Here is a 13,730-nt window from a genome sequence, read left to right as displayed (position 1 = left end):
TAACAATATTAAATGATTTGAACATTTGTGTTTCTTGCACCGCTCCATTAAACATGATCTAATTTGCTTTTTGTGGTTTACCCTTCAAAAATGACAGATTGTGTGCCTTATTTATTTTGTGTAATTACAATTACATCACCTTAAAATTATAAATCTAAATTCACGCCCAGGCAGTTCTGTTACTGCCACTGTACCTCTAGTAGTACTGTAGTCTTGTAGTAGTTTCCAAAATAGGCTGCTTGTGTTTAGAAGAAGCGTTACTCTCACTTCAGTTTTGGCAGCTCTCACTTCTGGATTAGGAATGTTTTTGCACCCACGTAATAAAGCTTGATAAACGCTTCTTTCTGTTTAAGTCTGAATAAATGTCACATAAGTTTAACAGCATCACTGCCAAAGCCATAACCATCCGAGACAAGCAGGTAGTGGACCTCACCAGTAAAGTGACATAGTGCACCTTTAAGACAACACCCTGAAAATATCAATGACATTTGAGTCATACTGATGTGAGCATATTAGCTGCACTTCAATAGCAGCCACATTTCAGCAACAAAAATTTGAGTGGAATTTTGTGTGTGTCTTAGAATAACTAGAGCACAGCACAGTCTTGTAAATGGGCCCTGGGGTCTGGTGCAGAGGCAGCAGTGGATCCTTGGAAGTCCTGCAGCTGAGTGATGGGTCACTTATTGATCCGGCTCTTCTCTGAGACAGACTTTAGAGACTCAAAAACTACAACGACTTTGCTATGACTTTGAACGTTTGGAAAACTTTCGCCGCGAGAAGACGTCGTTTGGATTTGCACTTTCCGCATGATGTAGTTTGCCTTTTACACGCGGCGTTCAAGATACTCTAGGCCAGGCATGTCTAAACTACGGCCCGGGGGCCACATGCGGCCCTTAGACACATTTTTGTTGGCCCTCCAGCTTCCTGCTAAGTTGATCCAAACAACAAGAAGCTGTAGGTTTTACTGTAAAATTGGAAAGATTAAGCAATTTGATGTTATACAAACCTAATATTAATGTTCCAAGTCTTATTAAAGGTGTGGAGGCTCGAATGCAACATTTTGAATGAATCACTTTGTCATTCAACATATTCGATATTGTCGGGTTGTTTGTGGCCCTTTGCCCCGCTTCAATGGAACCTAAATCCAATAGAGAATCTGTGAAAGATCTGAAAACTGCTGTTCACAAACGCTCTGCATCAAATCTGACTGAGCTTGAGCTGTTTTGCAAAAAAGAATGGACAAAAAGATCAATTTGTGGGCGAGCAAAGGTGAGACCTGCACCAAAAGGCTTTCAGCTGTAGTTGCAGCAAAAGGTTCATAAAGTATTGACTGAATACTTTTGCGTGCTGCACTTTTCAGTTTTGTATTTAAAATAAAATCTGGAAATCATTTATAATTAGGCCCGAGCCCCAGCAGGGCGGAGGGCCTATTGCTCCCGCAACGCTGCCGAAGGCAGCGTTGGACTGTCTGTTTGGTACCCCGTCGCCCCTGGCAAGTACAGTGAACTAGCCCATGCCGAAGGCATGGATCATGCATACTTACTCCTGCTATGACAGAAATAGTCAACAATTTGTGAATGGGCGTAGCCCATTCACAAATTGTTGACAACAGCAGCGCGAAGCGCTGCATTCCTCCAAAAACCCTCCTGGCATTGTCCTGTACGCGAGAATCCATGCCGCAGGCATGGGCCATGCTTGTATCTGCTCAAATCAATGGAAGTCTATGGGGAGTGGGCGGGGCATCCCGACGGAATGGGGAGTGACGAGCGCGTAAGCGCTCGTAATGATGATTCCACCCCATGGCGGCATGGGGAAGGCTTAGAGCTTTCAAACAATGTATAATTTGTTGTTATAGTGGAAACGGCTATATTGTTTTTGCTAAAAATATTATTATTATTTTTCTTGTTCTTCATCGCTTTGAACTCTAATTTGACCCCCTGAACATGCTCAAAAACTCACCAAACTTTGCCCAAAATTCAGAATCGGCGAAAAATTCGATTTTTTCTGGGCCATTTTTTTTTTCGTTAAAAAATGGCGCGACAGCGCCACCGACAAAAGTCAAAATACATTGCGCCTATGGGAGACGCCCCGAGGTCAACTTTGGCGTAAAGCTACGAAATTCGGGACACGCATTTCTCTCTTGAAGACAAAAAAAAAATATCATTGTGGCCACGCCCCCAGACTTACCCTATGGCCGCCATCTTCCTTTGAAAATGAAAACACGCTGTGTTAGCCATTTTGTTCACGTCAAATTTTGACGAACTCCTCCTAGGGCGTTTTGCCCACCGACTTCAAAATCGGCGTACGTCCTCTGGACAAGTGGGGCATCTAAAGTTATCCAATTTTTTGAGATACCTTTTACGGTCTGTGTGCGGCGCAGCCGCAAAGTTGGACAACTTATTTTGGAATATTGCAGATCTAAAAATTGCTCCCATTTGATCAAAACCAGTCCGATTAGGACCAAATTTGAATCAGTTGTTAAACTTTCAAGTTTGGACCAGTTTAGGATGACAAAATTGAAATGGGCGCGATAGCGCCCCCTACAGAGTTGCCTTTGAGTGAACATTGATGGATAAAAACTGGTTTTACACAAATGTTCCAAACTTTGCCCAAAATTCTATTTTGGGGTCCCGAGCAAAAGGCCAATCAAACTTATGCCTTAATTTTTACGGCATAGCCGTAGCCATGACGGAAACTTCCCATGTATTCCCTATGGGAAAATCGCTAAATCTCTCGAATATCCACATTTTTATGTTTCACACTTTAACAAACTCCTCCTAGGGCGTTTTAAGATAAGATAAGATAAGATAAGATATTCCTTTATTGTCCCACATGGGGAAATTTCATTGGTGCAACGCAGGTAGATACAGAGGTAGATACAGAAGAACAGATCACTTATAGGAAGTCTGAAAAACACTTTCAGTAGAAGATCTCCTATAAATAAAAACTCCCATAGACATATAAATAAATAAATAAATACCATTGCATGTGATCCCGACAGTAATTGCACATGAATGTGTCACGACAGCACATAGATTGCACATGAATTTCACAGTAATTGCACATGAATTGCACATGAATTCCAACAGCAATTGCACATACGACAGAATTGCACATCAGTATTAGGTTAGGTCAGTATTGCGACGGGATAACGTGACGATCTCCGGGTAAGACGACTGTTCTCCGCAGTTTCATGAGTTCCTCCTTTGTGGAAACGCGGTACGGCGCCGGGGGGCGGGGCCGGAGCCGGGGGACTCAGAGCCAAGACACATCGCAACGACACGACGAAAACACTCAATCCAGCCGAATAAAGTCAAAACAAGTTAATTTAAAGCGATTCCAGTGCGTGTCCCGATCGTTCGTGAAGTTCCTCTTTCATATAAACGTGTATATAAACGTGTACCGACGACACGCCGTACTTTAGCGCGGCCGGAGGGCGCGGGGGGGGGGGGGCTGGTGGGCTCGCTCGGAGCTAGCTCACGTCACAACAACACAACGAACGCAATGAAAAACGCTCAAATCCAGCCGAAAAAAGTCAAAAACAGTTGAATTAAAAAACTATTCCAGCGCGTGTCCCTATCGTACAGTAAAATAGAAAAAATATACTAACTATATTTACAAAATATAGGAGATAAAGCACAATAAGTGTGAGAAAGAAGAGAGAGCGTTTACACCGGGCTGCCAGCTGTACCAGCGCCTTATGACCCACCGACCTCAAAATCGGTGTACGTCCCCTAGAGTGGGGCATCTAAAGTTATCCAAATTTTAAGGATAACTTTTACGGTTTCTGTGCGACGGAGCCGCAAACGTTTCCCTGAATTCTGACTATTTGGCCTTCAGAGTGGCCTATAAACAAGAGTTTTTCCAAATGACATGATATTTTGCACAAAATTCTAATTTGCCATCCTGATCATAAAAGTATGAGAGCCAAAGTCATATTTTGTACGGCGTAACCGTAACGATGACAGAAACATCCCATGTTATCCTTATGGGAAAATCGCGAAATTGCTCAAATCACCACATTTTTACGCTTCACACTTTAACAAACTCCTCCTAGGGCGATTGCCCGATCAAGTTCATATTTGGGGAAAATCATCTACACAAGTGAGGCATCAAAACTTATCCATCTTTTGATTTTAAGTGATACGGTCTCTGTGCCGTGGAGCTGCAAATATACTGTCACAGATGGGAAAACGCCAAATCTTTGAAATGTTCACATTTACGCTTCACACTTTAACAAACTCCTCTAAGGGCAATAGTTCGATCAAGCTCATATTAGGGGAAAATCATCTACACAAACGGGGCATCAAAAGTTATCCATATTTAATATTTTAAGTGCTACGGTCTCTGTGCGGCGGAGCAGCAAATTTGACTGACACTTGTGTTGATTTGCACTGGATTTGCCATGTCCAATGTGTCGCCGTCTGTCAAGTTCTTTTTTAATTCAACACACAATAAGGGCGCCATCTTTATCAAGTCGAAAGCGCAGAGTCGGAAGGCCGGCGGCCCGCGAGGGCCGTTGGATGCCGCTTGCGGCTTTAATTTTCCTTGCACTTGACTATTGGGTGCAAATTTAGTATGAATACTTTTCATAAATGTTGTTGTTGTTGTTGTTGTTGTTACATTACCGCCAGACTTCATTCCTCAGACTTTATTCCTCAGACTTCATTCCTCAGACTTTATTCCTCAGACTTTATTCATTAGACTTTATTCCTCAGACTTTATTCATTAGACTTTATTCCTCAGACTTTATTCCTCAGACTTTATTCCAGTGGCCCTTCTTCCACTCCAGACTGTATTGCAGTGGCCCCTGGACTCCTCCCTCTCTTTGTGGTTCATTCCTCCTTCTGCACCTGCCACACCTTCACACAGGGCGAAAACAGTGTGCTGAGCCACGAAACAAAGAGATCTACTGTAGATCTAATGCAGAGAAAGTCACAGTTGATCAATGGAAATTGATATAAATGCACTTTCGGATACACACATTTACACAAATGTAACGAGGCAGGAAATATGTGGTTTGCATCTAACCATCATAATCATTTATCTTTTGTTTAGTCACTGAGTTATGAATATGTGGGCAGCTATGTCTATGAAACATTTATAGCAACAAAACTCTTGCTTCAATTGTTTAATAATGTGAAGAAATGTTTTGGGACAGAAAAAACAAACCCTCCACAGACCAAATATTTCCTTAAAAAAGCCGTCCTTGATGTGCCCACCGGCTCTCAACACAGGAACACGACTCCGCAGCAGTTCATCGAAGCGAGAGCAAATTAAAGTAACATCGAAACCATCAAAATCCCACCGCCTCCAAACCAAACGTTGAGCGAGCACAGCGGGCCGCGGGGGAAATGGGCCAGAATAAACTACGCCCGCTCGTCTCTGCGCTGGGACGTCCTGCAGCTCTTATCCAAACCACCACATCATCTCGGGAACAGCGCTGAGTGCTTTGGAGCTTTCAGGCTCTTAAAACGCCCTTCAAGACGCCGGAAATCCTCAGACTGCCCAGCGGGACCGGCTCGTTTGGTCAAACGCGACCGCGGCCTAAATCTGAAATGATCTTAAACGATGAGGGTCGGTTTTAGAAGAGGCCCAGGGAGTCCGAGAGGCGACGCACGAGCACACAGTCGTTTGTCTGGAGCGTCAGTTATTGTACACAGCCATCACCGGCCCGAGCGTCCATTCAGAGGGGTTTGATTGATGGGTGAGGCGTTGTCATGGTAACGGAGGGGAGGGAGATCTGCCAGAACAGGAGTGCGTGTGCCCATTGGGGTTGTGTTGAAATGAGTGTAACATCTCTGAACAAGTCATTTGTCTAGAATGTTTCACAGTGTGGTTTTAAATGTGTTGTCTATCGCCATGGAGACAAGCAGGTACAGGTCAAATCTGAGCAGAGGCGTGGTGTTTTTGAGCAATGAATAGGTATAATGCCAGATCCGTGCTGTGGAATAGTCCAGTGGAATATGTATTGCATCTTTAAAATGGGTTTATGTCGATATTGTACTTAGAAAATAAAATCCAAATTAAAATGATGGGGCAAAATTAGAAGCTGCATTGAAAGAGCTCAGAGTGGATCTACTGCTCCCTCGTAGGTGAAAAAAAATCTGTCATCTTAATCTGTACTGTTGTCATTCCTGAACACATCTGGACTTGTGTCATGTGATCTCTTTCATGCACATCATTAGATTATAATTCCTCAGATACATGTGGGTGTCATAGTTTTCCAGTCAGGGTTCAGAGCCCACCACAGCACTGAAACTGCACTAGTTAAAGTCACAAATGATTTGTTATTAGCCGCTGACGATGGACTGGTCTCAGTCCTGGTTCTGTTGGACCTCAGCGCAGCGTTTGACACCATTGACCACAACATTCTACTGCAGAGGTTAGAATGTGATGTAGGTGTTGGAGGAACAGCCCTCAGCTGGTTTAAATCCTATCTATCTGATAGGTTCCAATTTGTTAATGTAAACCAGAGCTCCTCACCAAGCTCTAAAGTAATTTACGGTGTGCCACAGGGTTCGGTACTCGGTCCAATTCTGTTTACTCTTTATATGCTACCATTAGGCAACATTATCAGAAAGCATGACATTAACTTCCACTGCTATGCAGACGACACTCAGCTGTATTTATCAATGAAACCTGATCAGAGCGATCAAGTAGACAGACTTAGTACTTGTGTGAAGGAGATAAAAACCTGGATGACACTAAACTACCTGCTTCTTAACCCTGAAAAAAACGAGGTCATTGTGCTTGGCCCTAAGCATCTACGAGACGCTCTATCTGAGCAGATAGTCACACTGGACAATGTCAGTGTAGCCTCCAGTTCTACTGTAAGAAACCTTGGAGTCTTATTTGACCAGGAGCTCTCATTTAAAGCTCATATAAATCAAGCTTGTAAAACAGCCTATTTCCATTTGCGCAACATCGCCAAAATCAGAAGAATCCTGCCTAAAAGTGATGCCGAAAAACTTATCCATGCATTTGTAACGACTAGATTAGACTACTGTAACTCCCTGCTTGCAGCGTGTCCTAAAAGCTCCATAAAAAGCTTTCAACTGGTTCAAAATGCAGCAGCAAGATTACTAACAGGAACTAAAAGAAGAGAGCACATTACGCCAGTGCTGAAGTCTCTTCACTGGCTCCCTGTCGAGTCTAGAATCAAATTCAAAATTCTACTCTTGACCTACAAAGCCATAAATGACATGGCCCCATCCTACCTCAAAGATGCTATAGAACCATATCATCCAAACAGAGCTCTTCGCTCTCAGAATGCTGGCCTTCTGGTGGTGCCAAGAGTCTCTAAAAGTACTGTAGGAGGTAGAGCGTTTAGCTACCAAGCTCCTGTGTTATGGAATCAGCTCCCGACCCATGTTAAATATGCTGACACAGTCTCTTCATTTAAGTCCAGGCTTAAAACGTTCCTCTTCGAAATCGCTTATGGTCAGAGTAGTTAGGAACAGAAAGATAAACCCACAGCTTCAGCTACGCTGCCCTAGGAGTAACTATGCTGGGGGAAGTATGACAGCTTGAGCACTATCCTCTTCTTCTGACTACTTATGCTATCAAACAATATTTATTTTTTGATTCCACTTGCAAACTGTTCACCGCCTTCTTTTCTTTCTCTCACTCCTGAGGACCTGTGGACCCAGATGCCCCTCCCCTGGTGAAGTGGTCCCTGCCCTGTGTGGACGGTCCCTCTTCTGCCTGAAGAGTGGGTCCAGCTCGCCCCCGACGGTCCCTCATCTGCCTGAAGAGTGGGTCCAGCTCGCCCCCGACGGTCCCTCATCTGCCTGAAGAGTGGGTCCAGCTCGCCTCCGACGGTCCCTCATCTGCCTGAAGAGTGGGTCCAGCTCGCCTCCGACGGTCCCTCTTCTGCCTGAAGAGTGGGTCCAGCTCGACTCAGACGGTCCCTCTTCTGCCTGAAGAGTGGGTCCAGCTCGACTCAGACGGTCCCTCTTCTGCCTGAAGAGTGGGTCCAGCTCGACTCAGACGGTCCCTCATCTGCCTGAAGAGTGGGTCCAGCTCGACTCAGACGGTCCCTCATCTGCTTGAAGAGTGGGTCCAGCTCCAGTCTCCTCGTGTCCGTCTGTCCGTCTGTGAGAGTCGGATCTCTCCTTCACTGGAACTCCTCCAGGTTTCTACGCTTTTTTCCCAAAGAGGTTTTTTTTGTAGTTTTTCCTGGCCGAGAAGGAGAGTCTAAGGACAGAGGACCCTGGGACATCGTCCCTCGCCACCACAGACATTGTCTGACTCCATCGCCACCACAGACATTGTTGATTCATTTCTCCCTGTGGCCCTCAGAGGCAACTGTTGTTGTGATTTTGGGCCTTACAAAAATAAATTGATTTGATTTGATTTGATTTGACCCTCATAAACGTGAATATCTAGAGAAAGCGTTCTCCACATGGAATAATAATGAAGCTCTGGACCTGGCTCCTCCAAAGAAACTCTGTGGACATAAGTCAGACAAATAACAGTCTTGATTTATCAATAGATCTATTGAAAGGAAACAGTTTGACATGACGCAGCTGTTTTTAGAACTATATCTCATGAATGAAAGCCACTGTGTTCCACCAGAGGAAAGTATTATTTTCCTGTCAGTTGAGTTCAGAATCAGACTCAGATTTGACAAAATTCAAACATAGGAACTTGCTTTGGTGATTCAGTGCAACACACAACAATGAACAATGATAAAACAACACATATGAAAAAAGGGCATGCATTAAAGAAGGACATGCATTAAATGAAACAATTTAAATGCACTATAAGATTAAAAAAATATATATATAAAATACTATTATGTTATGCTTACTATGTGCACAAAGTTGTCCTATATCCCAGCATACTTCTACTACACTGTGGTGATCTCCCCCTGCACACCTCAGCCTCTGTCCTCTACCCCGCGGTGACTCTCACGTGTTATAATAGACTCGTGGTGATGGAGCAGCTGACAGAGCGCGCGCCTTCACACCGGCGCCTCGAGCCCGCTATGTTATGACGCACGGCGCGTGACAGGCGCAATGATGGAGAGAGTGAACGCGGGAGCACCGGCAGAAACGCACGTACAGTTACTCTCACGCAAATATAATGAATATCAAGCGCGTGACAGTTGCGCTCTGCGACGTCTGACGCTGTTTGCGCGTAAAACAGAACGCAAACGCAACAGCTTTTCAAACTGAATGTGAGATACTGTCAAAATAAAGACATTCCACGTCTTTGATCGCAGCTGCTAAACCTAATATAAATATATAAAAGGCAACACACGATGTCTTTGTGCTGCACGCGCTCCACGTTGTCCCGTAGAACAACTGCGCCCTCTGGTGGTCACGGGCCAGAGCGCGCGGAGCCGGGGATTTGTGCTGACGTGACGCTGACGGTGTGACGCGCGTGATCAGCGCACGAGCCGCGCTGCTTTAATTACACCCAAAATACTGTTAATGCTGCAGCACCGCGCCATGTGCTGGGGGCCCGGCTGAGGGGCCGGCTGAGTGACGGGGGCACTGCGGGGGCCTTTCATTCCAAGCAAAAAGACTAATTCATAAATAAATAAATACATACATACATACATACATAAATAATACATAATAAAATAAAATGAAATAAATAAATTAAATAAATCAAAATAGATTAAAATGAATATAATATAATAAAATGAATAAGTTAAGTGTGAACTAGTCACTTTTTCACCATTAAAAAACAGTAATGAATAAATGCAAGATAAGTCATACTGCGGAACTTTCCTGGGAAACTATACTTTTTTTTAAGATTTTTATTATATGTATTTGAATTAGAAGACATTAAACATTAAGCCTAACAGATAACAGACACCTATAGTATATCAACAAGTCTGAGGTTATTTAAAAAAAAAAGCAGTCAGAAGCCCAGGAAAAGCCCAGAAAAAGCATAAAAGCATAAGATCATGTGTGGGCGCAGGACGGGTTTGTTATCAACCAATTTCTAAAAACTGTTTTTAATTCTGAGTTGTCACAGTTTCTGATGTTCCCGGGCTGTGTGTTCCATCATCGTGTGCCTCTGATAGACACCACTGTTGGGCTAAATGTAGTCGTTGCACATCACTGTCTCCTCTTAATGCTCTGGTGCTTATTACAGTGTCAGTTTAAGTGACTAATAAAACCCATTAAGTTAAGTTCCGGGTGCATTGCTTTCACACAGACCACATCAACATTAGGATTTAACTGGGACAAAATCCGGAACTGAACCAGTGTAAGACCAGGACCAAATCAAGACTATATCAGGACTAAAATGGTCTCAAACCAGGACCAAACCAGGACAAGTGTGAACTCAACGCAGCTTATAGTTATTGGGTTCAGAATCAGTAAGAGATATATATCACAAAAACGGTGGAAAAGTGAGGAATATCCACCGTCGCAGTAATTATTGATTCAAAACACAATATCTCTTAACTATTTGAAAGGCCATCATCAAAAAAATGGACAACCAATGATAAACAAAGTATATAATATAAATATCTTTGACATTTGAAAAAAAATGAAAAAAAACTGCATTTGAACTTAAGATTTAGGATTACTTGTATATTATTTAAGTGCTTGGATGTTTCTCTCTCAGTTTTGCTAATTTGTCTTTGTAGCCAACATTGCAAAGCACTTTGAATTGCGGTTTGTATGAATTGTGCTTCATAAATACATTTGATTTACTTTTTTTTGCGTTACTTCTACAGCGAAATCTGAAAAATCGAATGGCGACGCGTTATTCGAACACGCGCCGCGGTCATGGCTCAAGTCCACGAGAAATAAAGACCTCATTCTTCACTGACTCCAACTAATGCGTTTGCAGAAAAAAAGGCCTTCAGAGTTTTCATTTTCTTATTCTAATCGCACACGTCCCGTCGGGGGTAAGTTTAGCTACAGGATAACTGGCGTCGCATTATTCGATTATGAAAAATGAAAAAAAAAAAACGCCGCTTTCGTTGCCGTGTGACAGCCCGGCGTAATCCTTTTTTAAAATGTCAAATTATTAGTCATTTGTCATGGGCTCGTGTGTCCGGGAGCGGTGTTCGGATTCCGTTGCCATGTAAGCCACAAAGGGGAGTCGTTCTTGTAAATAGAGCGCGTGTAATGATGGAGGGGCAGTAAAGAGCGTCGCGAGACATGACAACGCCGGGCAAAATGGCGATAAATCATTGTACTTCTCCTGAGTGTGTTTGCTTAATGGGTCGATGGGTAAAGCTTCACCGACAGCGCGTTAATGTGCTTCGCGGGGGAGGACGGTGCATCTATTGTTGGGAATAAACGGTCCAGATTGATGATTCTGAAGTAAACCGTGCATTTGGCTATCGGAGCGCCAACAGGGCTGAAGAAAGTCCAGAATAAACCGTAAAACTCTGAATCTACTGGTGTCGACTGACCGGGACAGAGGACACACGTGACAGCAGAAGACACAAATGTTAAAACAATACATGATATACTGTAGCGACATAATTCTGGCCAAATATTATTCTGATCATTTCACTAAAATGTCGTGAACATATGTCAGACTTGGTTAAACATGTTCCCTCATTTCTTTTGTAAAGTTTATAATTGTTTTTGTCGGACATGGGCACCAAATATGACATTGAGGTAATTCCACAACTGTTACCCATAGCAACCATACTGTAAACAAGTCCATAATCCATTGAAATTACACAATAGTTATGATTTGACATAAACTATTACCTGAGGATGGCTTTGTTTTGTGGAGTGTTGGTTTAAACGGTCAGAAAAGTGTAAATCGTCTCTTGTGTTTTCTGTGGCACGTCGCACATTGATGACATCACAGAGGGATTCTGTTTTAGAACTCAGCTCTACTTCCTGCAATTTTTAAAGTTTTATTTTTCAAAACGTCTTCACAAACTGCAACTTAATGGACTATGATAAATATTTAACACCAAACTAAGTCATAGTTGGAAAAACAGGAGAAACTTCATATAGACTTTAAGAGATTTGGATTTAAAGAAAATGAGGTGCTTTTTGTGGAGACGGGAAGTCACATTCTCCAGGACGTGGTGATCTTTTTATGTGATAATATTTGTAAAAAGTGTCTGCTGTCTTTCACCTTTCCAACTTTTACATTTCTTTCCACATTCTTTCTCCAGGTCTGTGTGAACGTTCAGTCTTTGTTTTGTTTGTTTATATTTTTACAAATGTATTAAAGGTTCTGTCCAACAAAATATAGTTTACATTCATGCATTTATAAATCTCATGCTTGAATGTTGGACGGTGCATAAAGCGCTGAAAACCCAATAAAAAAGAGTTTGACCTTCTCTTTGGCACTCGATGACTAAAGGTCTACTGTATGGGAGCTGCAAGGAAAAAACACATCCATGTACTCTTACTTCCAAGTCTTTACTGCGTTTTACACTTTATTTTGTAAAGAAATTGTATTATTTCTGTCAGAGCAGAATCTGAATCTTCAGAACTGATGTGAAAAGAAATCACAGATTTCAGATGATAGAATAAAACATCCACCTACCGATATACTGTTGTACAGGTGAAATACCTTGGCATTGTGTCCCTTATATATTCTGCAGTAAAAAGCTGTGGATTCATCTGTAAAAGGTAGATTTTGGTGCAAGCATTAAATATTCATTAGGGAAGAGAGTTCTTTCAAATACATAATAAATTCATGGACACAGGAAGTCTACTGTATATACCAACTGAAACTCAACACAATAGTGTTATATGTACTGCTGGGCCACAGTGTGTTAGTATTGTGCTGCACGTGTGTGTAGTTTGAGGCATGTCGATGTAAATAAACACATGTTTATGCAAACATGAGCCCACAGACTGGCACACACAGGAACAGCACTGGTGTCCGTGCACTTCTGCTGCAAGTGTTTACAGCAGAAGTGCACGGAATAATAACTATGTCTGATTATTCATGGGTTTATTCAAAAGTTCGGAATCGTTGTCGGGAACGATTCACAATTTCAAACCAAATATATCTAAAATGTTGCCTAAAACAGGAAGTTGAAACACACTCATACAAGTCATTTATGTTTGTTTTACAGAAGGAAGAACTATTGTATAAATATAAAATAATTAGTGTTTGGTCTGCCAACGCCTTCAAAATGATACACGTGAAGGAATTGTAATCATACTGTAGTTGGTCATATATATACTAATAGATACTTGCCAACAAATTAAAAGGGAATGTAAAGTATTACCTACTTTGAAATATTTGTTCTTTGGCCTTGAGGCGTTCTGAAGAGCCTCGGATTCACTCCAGCTGAAAGAACAGGAACAGGTCTCGTAAGACGTGACTTTGACTTGAGCCACTGTTTTCATGACTTGAGACTAAAGCCATTTTCTCTTTACAGCCTCAGATGTGTCCAGAGGTCTCATTTATAAAACCTTACAGGGAATTCCTACTAACTGTGCATATGACAAAACAGAAACAGCCTCAAACTCACTATTTACATCATCTTCTGAACGCTCTTGAGGCTCAATATTCTGACCAAACTGCTCATTTCAGGTCAAGTTCTCTTTTCATAAATCCCAAACTTAACGTAAAGTGACGTACGTACACATACTTTATAAATGAGACCCCAGGGCTTTTTAAAAGAACCATTCACAAAAACAGTTTTCTTTCATTCAGAACAACGACTTTAACGTGGGACTTGAGGATTGGAACTTGAGACGTGCAAAACAAAGACTTGGACCTCTGGGAACAGGAATCACACGGACTGACGTTACGGACAAGATTTCAAA

The sequence above is a fragment of the Eucyclogobius newberryi genome, unplaced genomic scaffold, assembly GCF_026437365.1.
Source record: "Eucyclogobius newberryi isolate DKJ021-1_F unplaced genomic scaffold, fEucNew1.0.hap1 SCAF_16, whole genome shotgun sequence".
Classification (NCBI taxonomy): Eukaryota; Metazoa; Chordata; class Actinopteri; order Gobiiformes; family Gobiidae; genus Eucyclogobius; species Eucyclogobius newberryi.
This window is presented reverse-complemented; position numbering follows the sequence as displayed.